We start from the raw sequence: 10,902 nt of genomic DNA, 5'->3' as shown, positions 1-10,902 counted from the left end.
GGTAGCTGACCCAAGGCCACCCGCTGAAATTTATGGCTGACTAGGAATTAAATGCATGATAGAAGAAACACATGTTTCTTATTTTATTATGTAGGAACGGTATTTTATTAAGAAGACTAACATAGCAACCAAGGTAAATATTGTGAATGATTTCTCTAGTAATTTGGTAATTTCTGGAGATTTTGAATTTTTGTGCAACATTTTCTCAACTTTTTTCTTGTGGTAGTATTACCCTCCCCCCCACCCCAAAAAAAAATCCCACTAAGAAATTATAATGTATCAACTGACTTCTTGTTTTGAATTCCAGATTTACTCAGAAAGGAATTTGCAGACTTGAATTCAAGCTTGAGAAGGTAGTTGGTTTATGAATCAAGATGGGAAGAGGAGATAGAGAATCCATTCCTATGAAAAATTAAAAGTTTATATTATTTGTGGATGCAGAAAAGCCATATAGCAAGGGAAATTATCTCTTTGTTTTATTTTATTTTTATTGTCATAAGATTGCTTCCAGAAGAATCCAAGAACCCAATAAGATTCTGAGAACTCGAACTAGGAAATTTTTATTTTTATTATTATTTAGGTTAGATATTAAATGTTGCATATTATAAACTAATTCTCAAGATGTTGAGGATTCTGATGTCTGCAAAAAGAATGAAGTCATAACAAGGTGTTTATCCCAATATTTGAATTGGCATTTATAGTGGGATTTATCGTGAAGGTCCCTAAAGGAAAAAAAAACAAAATATTTTATTCCTTTTTATAGTAATTTTATTAAAAAATACAATTAAAAAGTTACAAATGCAAATAAAAAAATCTAAGAATAAAATAAAAAATAGAAAGTGCAGAAAATAAAAAAATAGGGAAAAATAGAAAAGAAAGAAAAAGGTGGTAAGAAAACACAAAAGAAATCTATAAAAATGATTTTCCCCTTCATCACAATAAGTATAAACAATTTTAGTAACTTATCACCTTTTCTTAAAATACAACAAATGATTTTCTTCCTATATTCCATCTTTTTTTATCTATAAACAAATCCTTAAAGCCTCTTCATTCAGTTCTGATGAGCCATTAACAGATCACAAATGATAACAACATATGTATTTTAATCTTGATCAAATACATCAACTTAATATTTCTTCCTCTCACTTTTAACAATCTCCATTTTTAATCTCTTCAAACAATGTCCTAAGCCGCCTTTTCATTTTTTTTGTCTCTTCTCACAAAATCCTTCAAATCTCTTTTGTAAATCCAATATGGGAAAATTATCCTAGTCAAGTCTGTTATTTTTATATCTCTTTTAATTATTAAGACTTCAGACAGGTTTCATGCTCCTTCTAACATGGGAGAGGGTGATGCTTCTTTGATATAAAATATTATAACCCCACATTTGAAAGAAACAGTGGTAAATCCTCTCCTAAAGAAGCCATCTATTAATCAAGCTGATTCTTACAACTTTTCCCTTCCATCAATAGAGGTTTAGAGCAAAGGTTTTGGGAAGATAATGGAGAATTAGCTATAGAAGATGTTAATAAATGGATTACTTAGATCAGGGGTGCCAAACTCAAGGCCCATGGGCTGGATCCAGCCCACAGGATGCTTAAATCTGATCCGCAGGGCCAGCCTGGAAATAGCAAAGGACCGGCCCGCAGCCAAAATGGGGCACGGGGGCGATGTGCACCCCCCACACCCCATTTTGGCCCGCAGGATGCTGCAGGAGGTGTCTGTCCTGTCTCCTCCCCTCCAGAGATGAACTACAATGCATATCATGCCCTCTGTTAAATATTCCCAAACATGGCCATAGAGTGGAGTCGGCTAGCAGATTCCCATCAGTGGCTGAAGCTTTGGACAGCACCGGCTACAAAAGCCAGCACCTGCCACAGCTGAGCAGCTTTTTTTACTTAAACAACAATAAAAAAGAGTTTTACCTGCTCCTGCTGCATCCTGCCTCTTATTCCCGTGGACCCATCTAACACTGGTGACGAAGGTGGGATTCTGAGCTGTGGAGAGAACAAAGGACACCTCATGGGACTCAGACACCATTTTACCAGCCATCGCAATGATCGCGACCCCATCGACTAGCCTGGCACACTGCCCGATGTCGATCCCCTATGACCCGGCAAAGGAGAAATGGTCCTCATACATGGGCCGATACGACATGCACCTGGAAGTCAACAGATTCCAAGCAGCCCCTGATGCACAGAAAAAAGCCTTATTCCTGACCTATTGCGACTCTGAAATTTACGAAATGGCAGATGCCCTCGTATCGGACGACCTGTGGAGTGTTTCCTGGGATGAACTCCAACGAGCACTCAAGGGACATTACGCTCACTCTCCCTCCTACCTGGCAAGCCGACACAATTATTACACGTAGAGCCAGAGAAAGGGAGACAATAAACACATTTGTAGCCTATCTGCAGAAGATAGCAAAAAACTGCAGGTTCCCAGAAACAGAAGGGATGATCCGAGACCAAATCAACCTGGGAATGAGGGACCAAACACTACAAAAGAGACTTTTGGCCCAGGAGGATGTCGCATTCAAGGAAGTCATCGATGAGGCATGAGCTGTGGAGTCCTCTGACAACTCGGCAGCGTAGATCAGAGGGATGGGCCATGCAACCAAGACCGATCACCACCCCAATCAAAGTGACTCTGCCTCAGAAGCAAGTGAGGACGACAATGGAGAAGTGCACAGGGTGAAGTCCAGTAAGCCAGACGGAAACAAGGAAATAATGCGGGGGTTGCAGAAGAAATCACCTCCGTCAACATGCCATTTTAAAGACACTATCTGCCGAAGATGTGAGCACAGAGGCCACATCGCAGAGGTATGCTGAGCCATCCAACTGACCAACAAGCAAGGCAGGCGGGCATCATCACCCACGAGGCAAAATGGCCACCAAAGGGGAGGGCAGAAGACCCCTGGTGGGAAATTCAAAAGGAGAGGTGACGCCAGGGAAGAAGAAACACATTTCACCTTCGTTGGCTCTGCCCAGACCCAGGTGTGACACACCGATGCCTACGAGGCCAACAAAATAAAGGCCACAGTATCCATCGAGGGCAAGCCCTGCTGGATGGAAGTAGACTCGGGGTCCTACATATCCATCATCTCATGGGACACCCTCAAAAGACTCCAACCCAAACTGCGGCATGACTAATTGGAACCACAGACTTTTATATTAAAGGACTACCAGGGCTGCTGAATACCTGTCCTGGGCAAGAAGACAGCCCACATAGAATACGGCCAATTTCAAGGAAACCTGCTTCTCACCGTAGTAGACTGGAACCTGCCAAGTCTACTAGGAAGAGAATGGTTCCAGCAGCTGCAGATCAACATCCCGGCGTGCACGCAGCAGAGACCACCCCCCTGCGCCCGGCAGCAGACATTGCAGAACTGGAAGGGGAATTCAGTGACGTCTTCGACGACAAACTAGGCAAGTACATGAAGACCCCAATATCGTTTAATTTAGACCCCAATATTGCCCCAGTTTGACTCAAGCCGCAGTGAATCCTGTTTGCTCTCCGGGCCAAGGTCGAAGAACAATTAGATAAATTAATTGCCCAAGGGGTCCTCAAGCTGGTGGACCATGCCAAATGGGAGACCCCAATCATCATCCCAGTTACATGGGTCAGTCAGGATTTGTGCTGACTACAAGACAACATTGAATAAGGCTCTCCAACAAAGTGCCTATCCCGTGCCAGTAGTACAGCACCTCCTGCACTCCCTGGGCCGAGGGACTATATTCACCAAATTAGATCTGGCCCAGGCTTATCAGCAACTGCCCGTCAACGAGGCAACCGCTGAAGTGCAGACCATTGTCACACACTGAGGTGCTTTTAAATGCAAGCGGCTGCAGTTCGGAGTCAGCATCGCCTCCGGCCTGTTTCAGAGTATTATGGAAAGGCTACTGCACAACATTCCAGGGGTAATCCCATATTTTGATGATGTAATCATCCGGCTGAAAGCAGGGGGCATAGAGATAGAGAGAGAGACTGAGGGCAGTATTGGGCAGATTCCAGGAAGCCAGGCTGAAATTAAGAAGGAATAAGTGCCATCTAGCCATCCCCCAAGTGGAGTTTTTGGGTTTCCTGATAGACACATCTGGCATCCGACCCACAAACGGGAAATTGAGGGTGATACAGGAAGCCCCCACTCCACAAAACAAAACAGAACTGCAAGCCTTCCTGGGGTTACTCAGCTTCTACAATCTTTTCTTACCACAGAAGGCGATCATTGCAGAATTGCTGCACAGACTGTTAGATAAAACAATCATCTGGGCCTGGGGGCAACATGAGGCCAACACTTAAATTAAAAACATCCTGATTAAAAACATCCTGACATTCAGCAGTGTTCTCATACAATACAGTGAGACGTTACCATTGACACTCACATGTGATGCCTCTCCCTATGGAATTGGAGTGGTCCTCAGCCACCAACTACTCAGTGGGACAGAAGCCCCCATAGCATATTACTCAAAGACACTGTCCAAAACGCAAATGAACTATAGCCAAATTGACAAGGAAGCGCTTGCCGCAGTCGCAGGAGTTAAGCACTGCCATGAATACCTTTATAGAAGACAATTCGATTTGATCACCGACCACAAACCTTTGCTGGGCATCCTCACCGGAGATAGACCCACACCAAACATCCTATCACCCAGGATGTTAAGATGGACTGTATTCCTGGCTGCATGCAGCTACCGCATAATCCACAGGCCAGGAAAAGACATCTCACACGCCGATGCCCAGAACCGCTGTCCCCTTCCAGACCTAGCCAAAGACACAGCGCCATCCACCACAGTATTACTATTGCAGGAGATTCTGCCTGGACTGATGACATCTACAGAGATCGCGAGACTCACAGCCTGCAACAAAATTATGGCGCAGATTTCAAACTGGGTGTGGAAGGAAGCAGTAAAAGGGGATGAATTCAAACCATATAAAAACAGACTGTCGGGCTTCAACAATGCTGCTGATGGAATGAAGCCCGGCACATTGCTGTGGTTGGGGGGAGAGCTATCTACCTTGAAGGTCCCGAATCAATGTTGATGACAGCCAACGAAGCCAGGCATAACTGCCCCTCCCCACTTTGGTGCGACTGGCTGGGAAACTGCCTTATCAGTTGTTCAGCGTTTTGCAAAGCTCTAAGCAAAACGCCTCCCACTCTTACCAGACGGGAAATACCTCGGGATGTCATTTCGGCTGGTCAGCATTCCACATAGGGGATATTGAATGGATCGGGGTGGAAGGACAACACTCGGGGAGGTGGAAGGTGTTATTTGGGGGGTTGGGTGGTAGTGCACGAGATTGCTGTAGATGGATGTTGGGTGTTTTGCTAAGGGCAAATGTTAGCTAATTAATGGGGGGTGAACGGGAAATATAAACAGCACTGAGAGGCAGACGCTCTCAGCGCTGGCTTTACTCGGACTTTCCGAGTAAACTTTTTTGCTGCTGCTGTTGGAGGAAGCCAAAATAAACATACATTGCTACATCAAGACTGTGAGTGAAGTGTTTTATTGAACCAGTTTCAGCAACCTCCTGTAGGAGCTGACACAGACTGAGCTGTCAGTACTAAAGGGCTGCATACTGTGTGGGGAGAGAGTAGTTATTCCGCTCCCACTAAGGAATAGAATACTGACACTACTACACGAGGGCCACCTGGGGATAGTCCAAATGAAAGCCCTGGCAGAAGCTATGCGTGGTGGGTGGGGCTGGACATAGAGATAGAAACCTAGGTCACCATCTGCACCCCCTGTCAAGAAACCAGGCCAGCCCCCCCAGCAGCAAGCCCTAGAAAATGGGAGACACCCACAGCCTCATGCGCCTGAGTACCAGTTGACTTCACCGGGCCCTGCCAGGGGCAAACTTTCCTCATAGTCGTTGACACGTACTCTAAGTGGTTGGAAATAATACTAATGATGTCCACTACATCAGAGGCCACCATAAGAGCCCTCCGATGACTATTCTCCACCCATGGGCTGCTGGACATCCTTGTCTCCAACAACAGGCTGCAGTTCACCTCGCAGCCGTTCGAAGCATTCCTGGCTGGACTGGGGATCAGGCATGCACTGTCTGCACCTGCACATCTGGCAACAAATGGACAAGCGGAGAAAATGGTCCAAATGACCAAAGAAACACTCAAGCAGATGGGCTGAGGGGACTGACAAGAAAGGATCGATAAAATGCTCTTGGCCCAACACATCATACCCCATGCAACAACACACTGTAGCCCCGCAGAACTATTCATGGGCCAAAGGCTATGATCAACACTCGACAGAGTCCATCCCAACTACAGCACCGAGACACCCATAGATTCCAAGGGAAAGTGCAGGCAATTCACCATGGGGGACCCGGTCTACACTCACAATTACACAGGGGTACCCACATGGGTATCAGCCAGGGTCACAGGGATCATACAGGGTAGAAACTGAAGAAGGGAGACTATGGGAGAGATACATTGATCAGATCAGAGGCCAGGTCACTAGCACAGACAACCAGCCAGACACCCAACACGCTCCAGCAGAACAGTCCCTGACTCAGGCCCTACCCACAGAGCTCAACAAGAGAACTAACTGCCTAGCCTGAAACCCGGACAGAACGCGGGAACACTTATCTTTCAAAGAAGAGGTACCGCAGTGTACTTCTGAGGCCTCAGGCTCAATGGTCCCTGCCACGCCACAAGAGGACTTTGAGACAGGGAGGGACCAGAGCAGTGGTGGACCCGTCTGCTCGGGCTGCCACCCCAGGAACTAGTGAGCTGCACAGGTCCAGTCGCACCCCTCGAAGCCCCGCCTACTTCCGTGACTATGTAAGGTATGCGAGTGCTGATTGGAGGAACACTAACTAGGAGAGGAGGGGTGTTAAGTATTCTCAAATATGGCCATAGAGTGGAATCGGCTACCAGACTCCACTCATTGGCCCAGCCACTGGCAGGAGAAATAAAGTCCCATCAGTGGCTAAAGCTTTGGACAGCACCGGCTACTAGATGCAGACCAGATTCATTCTCAGATACAGTACAGAAACGGTATTGGTCACTCTAACAAATGATCTCTGTCAGAACTTTGACTGAGGAAATTAGTCCTGTTAGATTTCTTGGCAGCATTCTGTACTATTTATTAAGGTAATGAAGATTTAATAGCTGGCCAGTTGCTGTAAGGCTGTAAGCCAAGATGACGAACTAAGAATGAGTCAGCAGGGTACTGCCACTTTAAGAAGCTGTCTATATAAGAGTGGCCATATGAGGGAGTTTCTCTCTCCTCGTGTTCTATCTTCATTGTAGTTTTCCATGTAGAGTTGATGATTGATTGATTGCCTGGTATTTGCCTAACACGTGTATGTATGTATATAGTAGTCTTGTATATAAACCACTGTTAAAAGACAAAACCTCTGTGTCCTATGTTTTGCTCCTGGGTTGTCTCATAATAGCAGTCATGCTGTAAACACTCTGACATATTGATCATAGTATCCTTCTGGTCCACCTAAAAGAGTTTGGCGTTCTTATGATAGCTCCACTCCTGCCTGATTAGGTGGTTCTAAGCAGGAATCTTGGGGCAAGAGCATTGCAGCCCTTGGTTGCTGCCATGTAGATAATCACAGGGCTCTTCCTATACTAATGTCTACTTTAGATGAAGTGTCATCAATATGCCAATAACATTCCTTGTTTATTGCCACACCAGGCAGAACTAGAATGTTGTAGAAATCCTTTATGGTTGCTATGGAGTTGGGGAGAATTAAGCTCAGATTAAATCCTACCAAAATGGAGTTCCTGTTTGTAACCTTTCAGGTCATCCAGTAACATCCCTCTGGTAATTAGTGAGATTATGCTAAAAGAGGTGTTCCGTGGTTTGTGGGGGGGTTGCTTTTGGCACTTTCTGGTGGAAGCTGACATGATGACCAAAGGTGGCTTTGTCCAGCTTTGTCTCATATGCCTAGCCAGACAACACTACTTGGTTAGATTACTGCAATGGAGTCTATGTAGGACTGTCCACAAAGACTGTTCAGAAACTGCAGCTGATACAGAAGGTGATGGCCGGACTAATAGAAGCAACACCTATTTTGAGGTTGCTGAATTGCACTTCAAAGCCTTTAAAGCAAAGCATCGATTTGCATGCGCAGGCAGTGGAGAAATGAGGTGTCATGCCCCTGGTGGAGACTGACTCTGAGCAGTCAGAGGAGGACCCAGGCCTATCCCCTATCCATCCTAGAGTACGCAGGGAGGAGAGGATTAGGGTAAAACGTGGTCTACTTGGGAGGAGAGGGCCACGATCCTCTTCATGGGTTGCAGGTGTGAGATTTGCATAAGAGCTTGGACCTGCGTGCTAACAGATGCTGGAGACAAATTAGTGTTTTATTCCTAAAGAAGGTTTATCTTAGTTGGCGTTCTTCCAACGGACTGTACCTGGTTATCTTCCTGAAGTTGGCAATTATCTATCCTGGTCTGTGGTGGAACTTTATTCAGTGCAGTTTGTTTTTGGTTTTTGCTTCGTTATCGGCTCTTTGAATTTGAACTGTGTTTCTTTCCTTTAAAATGTTATTTTGAAAATAGTTTACTCCTCCACTGTGAACAATTAAACAGTGAAGCCAAGTTAAAGGCATTAAAGGACTTTATTTTATGTTTTGGTTTTTGTTATATTTCTGATATACTCTGGGTCATCACATGAGGATTTGGATGGAGTGGACATACATGACATTGCAGATGCTGAACATTAGTTCAGTACTGAAATTGTGTGAGTGTATTATGATGTACTTACCTCCAGTTCAAACAATCCAAAGTGATATGATCCATTCCAATTCATCAGAAATCTTCAATTACATTTTGTTAAATGGATCAATATCCGTCCTGCACCAAAACTTTAAGTGGGAGAAAGGTGGCAAAGCTGTGGCAAAAAGATGTAAATAATACAGGACAAGACAAGAGGGTTAAAAGACCTTTCAAAGTGTACACACTTATTACTTCAACTAATCAGTGCTTCATTTTGATTCAATACCTTTCCTGAAATCAGGATTGACATACTTGAGATCATGAATTGCCCATTCTTCTTCCCAGTTGGCCAGCTGAGTCTGAATTGATATTTCCAAAGGAGACTGTTTTGAATTTTGAATAGTGACTCAGCTTCACTTACCTTTGAGCCCTGTGGTTACTTATCTGCCTATTTCAGGGTAATACCCATCCTGACCCATGGTGGCATCGTGATTAGAAAGCAGTATTGCAGGCTGACTCTGCTCACTGCTAGGAATTCGATCCTAACCGGCTCAAAATTGACTCAACCTTCCATCCTTTAGAGGTCAGTAAAATGAGGACCCAGATTGTTGGCTGACTCTGTAAACCACTTTGAGAGTGCTGTAATGTGCTATTGCTATTGAAAATAGGTGACTTGTCCTTGCCATCAAATTCAGGTGGTCCTTGGCTTACAATAGTTCGTTTAGTGACTGTCTGAAGTTACACTGGCACTGAAAAGTGACTTATGACCATTTTTCACAGTTACAACTGTTGCAGCATCCCCATAGTCATGTATTCAAAATTCAGATGCTTGGCAACTGACTCATATTTCTGATGATTGCAGTGTCCTGGGGGTTATATAACCACCTTTTATAACCTTCTGACATGCAAAGTCAATGGGACTTTAACAGATTCATTTAACAATCATGTTACTAATTTAACAACTGCAGTGATTCACTTAACAACTGTGGCAAGAAAGGTTGTTGTTGTTAGTCGCGAAGTCACATCTGACCCATCGTGACCCCATGGACAATGTTCCTCCAAGCCTTCCTGTCCTCTACCATCCCCTGGAGTCCATTTAAGCTCACACCGACTGCTTCAGTGACTCCATACAGCCACCTCATTCTCTGTCATCCCCTTCTTCTATTGCCCTCAGTCAGAGGGCAGTTGCCCTCAAGCCAAAATAAAGGTTGTAAATTGGTGCAAAATTGTAAATTAGTGCTTAACAATTGTTTCACTTAGCCTCAGAAATTTTGGGCTCAATTGTGGTTGTACGTCAAGGACTAACTATACAAAATATTCTATAGTTGGAGCCAGTGAAGGAAGGTCCCAAAGAAATCCTTGCTTAAATGTTATCTTCTTTCTAAGGAAAATAATGACCAGCTAACAAGGAGAACTGCAAGACTCGTCTCTGTAAAAAGATCATCCCAAGAGCATCGCTACAACTTGTCATTAATTTGGCTCATTTCAAAATGTCCACAGTCATTATACTGATGGGAATAGATCCATGACCTTGAGTTCTCCCACCATTAGCTCCAAACATTTCTTCCATCAAGAAGATCAGGCTATATTTTACCCGTTACTGGTTGAAATATATGCCATTCAATTCCATTAAATTAAACAAATATTGGTTGTGTCAGGCATGGAAAGTTTTAATGGTACACTTAACTAATAGTGAAGCAGAATCAAAATATCAATCACATTTAAAACCTCACATTCCTATAAAATATATTCATAATGACTAAGGAGAGGACATTGAATAGGTCAGAGCCACTCTTCACCTCATTTTACCTTGCTCTCCAAATGCATTTGTGTTTCTCTGAAGGAAATATATGGGATTTGGAACGTGTAATTAGAAGGCCTGCCACCATTCCTCCCTATCAGCTTCAAAATTAATTCCAGAAATTGAGATCTGAAATTTAATTTTGTCAAGAAAAAGAGGGAAGGAGGGAGGGAGGGAGGGGAGGGAACATAACGGTTTTTTAAAATGGCATTTTATGAAGGAACACTTGATTTTTATTAACAGCAGCACTTGTTGATAATTGAGTATTGGGTAATTAGCTTTGTGGATAAAGGTATCTGAGGAAGGTTAAGAGAGCTATGCATAGTGAGAAGCTCTATACTTATTGAGAAATTGTCTGGCACAGAATTATTGAGAGAAATTATCTGTGCATGTTTGATAATCAATT

The 10,902-nt window shown here is 44.0% G+C and overlaps 1 long non-coding RNA gene across 1 annotated transcript in view; it reads right to left on the bottom strand.

Moving 5' to 3' along the window:
- Nucleotides 1–587: 587 nt before the first annotated feature.
- The window catches only part of LOC148132456 (uncharacterized), a 29,581-nt gene continuing 19,266 nt past the window's right edge, over nt 588–10,902 (bottom strand). Inside the window, exons 2-4 of the long non-coding RNA XR_015747344.1 lie at nt 8,745–8,870; nt 1,926–1,997; nt 588–722 (exon numbers count right to left, since the gene is read on the bottom strand). This is a non-coding gene — a long non-coding RNA (uncharacterized LOC148132456). The remainder of the gene's footprint in view (nt 723–1,925; nt 1,998–8,744; nt 8,871–10,902) is intronic.

Source organism: Notechis scutatus, chromosome 2 (genome assembly GCF_049901735.1).
Source record: "Notechis scutatus isolate UNSWTSFEM ecotype Mainland chromosome 2, rNotScu1.2, whole genome shotgun sequence".
Taxonomy (NCBI): Eukaryota; Metazoa; Chordata; class Lepidosauria; order Squamata; family Elapidae; genus Notechis; species Notechis scutatus.
The sequence above is the reverse complement of the archived record's forward strand: the minus strand, read 5'-3'. Positions and strand labels throughout refer to the sequence as shown.